This window comes from Oryctolagus cuniculus, chromosome 8 (assembly GCF_964237555.1).
Source record: "Oryctolagus cuniculus chromosome 8, mOryCun1.1, whole genome shotgun sequence".
Lineage (NCBI taxonomy): Eukaryota > Metazoa > Chordata > Mammalia > Lagomorpha > Leporidae > Oryctolagus > Oryctolagus cuniculus.
The window spans coordinates 134,118,061-134,121,702 of NC_091439.1; the positions used below are offsets into that span (position 1 = coordinate 134,118,061).

The 3,642-nt window shown below is 48.9% G+C and overlaps 1 pseudogene; it reads left to right on the top strand.

Moving 5' to 3' along the window:
* The first annotated feature begins 2,652 nt into the window (after positions 1-2,652).
* Positions 2,653-3,305, top strand: LOC100348026 (etoposide-induced protein 2.4 homolog pseudogene; annotated as a pseudogene).
* Positions 3,306-3,642: the final 337 nt, after the last annotated feature.

Consider the following 3,642-nt stretch of genomic DNA (forward strand, 5'->3'; position numbering starts at 1 on the left):
TCATGTTCTGCTTCATTTCCTATTTCCAACTGCTTAGAAAATACTGCTCTTGTCGAACTTCAGCCTGTGAGAAATAACCCCGTGAGAAACTGGGAGGCAGATTTTCTGCGCAGGAAGGGAGAACTGTGCGTTCTCTCTTTCCCCAACCATTTTTAGTTCTCAAACTCTCTGGGAAACTGCAGTAGCCAAGTTTCATGTCACAGATGACAAGATTCCCAAATTAGCTCCGGGTCTCCAGAGGGCACCAAAAAGATTTATTAGTAAATACTGTGTTGCTGTTATCAGGCTATCATCTAGCATTTAGCTCTGTGCAGTTTGAAAGCCAATAGGAAGGATTCTTCTCTTTCTGCAGAAGATAAAAGCTAACATTACCCTTTTGTCCACAAAAAAAGAGAGAGAAAGAGGGAAAAGAGGAAATATCTAGGAGAGGGGAATGAAGAATAAAGAGTTTGTTGGCAAAAGTAACTTTGTTGAGAGTCTGAATGAAATCAAGGAGGCTGTATTCATTAGCTTTCCTAAAACTACATTGGCTACTCTAAATGTCCATCCATCCTGTATGGTCTATGGACTATCTCTCTTAAATAGCAGGAATTCTACACCAGGGAGTTTCTGATAAACTCATTGAAGACATCAACATTTTTTCTTCCCAAGTTGATGAAGAGCATCAAACATGTTTTCCAGTAGTTGAACTATGAGTACTTGTATTCAGATCTAATTTACATAGACTTTCAGACGTAAGGGTGTGTTCCAGTGTCTGCTTTTTGGCCCAGTGTGTTAAGATGCTCTTTGGGAGGCCTGCAACACATGCTGGAGTGCTTGGTTCAAGTTGCAGTTACTCTGCTTCTGATCCAACTTCCTGCCAAAGCACCTGGGAGGCAGCAGATGGTCACTCAAGTGGTGGAGACCCTGCTGCCCACATAGGAGACCTAGACAGAGTTCCTGGTTCCTGGCTTCTCCCTGGCCCAGGCCTAGTTTTTGCTGTTATCTGAGAAGTCAACCAAAGGACAGAATTTTTCTCTCTCTCTCTCCTCTCACCACTCTGCCTTTAAAATAAATACATGAATAAACTTTTGAAAAGGATATGTCTCCCTACAAGTAGGTTGAGATATGCCAATAAAAATCATGTAAAAAGTGGAATATTTCAGGAGATCTCATTGAGGGTAGCACACTATTTTTTTAACTTAACTTAGAGGTAGAGTTACAGACTGTGACAGGGAAAGACATAGAAAAAAGTCTTCCATCTTCTGGTTCACTCCCCAAATGGCCACAATGTCTGGAGCTGAACTGACTCGAAGCCAGGAGCCAGAAATTTGTCCAGGTCTCCCACGTGGGTGCAGGGGCCCAAGTGTTTGGCCCATCTTCTACTGCTTTCCCAGGACATAGCAGAGAGCTAGATGGGAAGAGGAGCAGCCGGGACTAGAACAGGCACTCATAGGGGATGCTGGCGCTGCAGGTAGAGGATTAACCTAATGTGCTTTGGCACTGGCCCCGCACACTATTTTTGACCTAGCAAAATAACATTGCCTGTTACCAGATGGGTTGACAATCTCAGGATATTTTTTCTCCCCAGTAAGTCTAGGACACGAATTCACAATTTATTCACACACATGTTGATCTCAGGTAGCATTCATCTTCTCTAAATAAATGGTGGCAAATGATCAAAACAGTGTGAAGCAGAAGCTGTGCTGCTTCAGGTTTGCTAGTATCAGATAATTATTTCCTGGAAAAGAGAACTTGTGAAAAAGTGGGAAAGGTCAATACAGTACTTTGAGGTAAATGTGGATATCTGTGCATTCTAAGACTCAGAAACTTGTGTAATATGGTTTTCCTTTCAAAGATTGATTTATTTATTTGAAAGTCGGAGTTAAACAAAGAGAGCAGGAGAGGCAGAGAGAGAGAGAGAGAGAGAGAGAGAGAGAGGACTTCCATCCTCTGGTTCACTCCCCAGTTGGCTGCAACAGCCGGATTTGCACCAATCCAAAGCCAGGAGCCAGGAGCTTCTTCCAGGTCTCCCATGCAGGTGCAGGGGCCCAAGGACTTGGGCCATCTTCCACTGCTTTCCCAGGCCATAGCAGAGAGCTGGATCGGAAGTGGAGCAGCCAGGACTCGAACTGATACCCATATGGGATGTCAGCACTACAGGCAGCGGCTTTACCCGCTATGCCACAGTGCTGGCCCCATGTAATATGTTTTAAGGTGTAATGTATTAAAATTTGGGGCCGGCGCTGTGGCTTACTTGGTTAATCCTCCACCTGTGGCGCCGGCATCCCATATGGGCACCGGGTTCTAGTCCCGGTTGCTCCTCTTCCAGTCCAGCTCTTTGCTGTGCCCAGGGAAGGCAGTGGAGGATGGCCCAAGTGCTTGGGCCCCTGCATCCGTGTGGGAGACCAGGAGAAGCACCTGGCTCCTGGCTTCGGATCGGCGCAGCTCCGGCTGTTGCAGCCATTTGGGGGGTGAACCAATGGAATGAAGACCTTTCTTTCTGTCTCTCTCTCTCACTGCCTATAACTCTACCTGTCAAATAAAAAAATTAAATTAAATAATAATGCATTAAGATGTAATACTGGCGGGCCCTGGGAGCTCCCCGGAGCGGACGCTGGGCGCGGAGGAGCCGAGCGGCCGGCGCTGGGCGAGGGACCTGGCCAAGCCGTGGTGGCTGGGGTGCGGGGTTCATGATGAGAGATTTGGGGGCATTTCTCTCTCCTCCGTGTAGTCGATAGTTTGGGTGGTGAAGAGATGGCCGACAGTGTCAAAACCTTTCTCCAGGACCTTGCCAGGGGTATCAAAGACTCCATCTGGGGTATCTGTGCCATCTCAAAGCTAGATGCTCGAATCCAGCAAAAGAGAGAAGAGCAGCGTCGAAGAAGGGCAAGCAGTGTCCTGGCACAGAGGAGAGCCCAGAGCATAGAACGGAAGCAAGAGAGTGAGCCACGTATTGTTAGTAGAGTTTTCCAGTGTTGTGCTTGGAATGGCGGAGTGTTCTGGTTCAGTCTCCTCTTGTTTTATCGAGTGTTTATTCCCGTGCTTCAGTCAGTAACAGCCCGCATCATTGGTGACCCATCACTGCATGGAGATGTTTGGTCATGGCTGGAATTCTTCCTCTCATCCGTTTTCAGTGCTATTTGGGTGCTGCCCCTGTTTGTGCTCAGCCAAGCTGTGAATGCCATCTGGTTTCAGCATATAGCTGCCCTGGCATTTGGGGTATCAGGGAGGAAGCCTCACCCCTTCCCTAGTGTGAGCAAAATCATTGCTGACATGCTCTTCAGCCTCTAGCTGCAGGCTCTTTTCCTCATCCAGGAATTGAAACGCACCAGCCGTTGTCGAATATTGAAAGGAACTGGAGCCCGGCGCCGCGGCTCACTAGGCTAATCCTCCACCTAGTGGCGCCGGCACACCGGGTTCAAATCCCTGTCGGGGCTCCGGATTCTGTCCCGGTTGCCCCTCTTCCAGGCCAGCTCTCTGCTGTGGCCCGGGAGTGCAGTGGAGGATGGCCCCAAGTGCTTGGGCCCTGCACCCCATGGGAGACCAGGAGAAGCACCTGGCTCCTGCCATCGGATCAGCGCGGTGCGCCGGCCGCAGCGTGCTGGCCGCGGCGGCCATTGGAGGGTGAACCAACGGCAAAGGAAGACCTTTCTCTCTGTC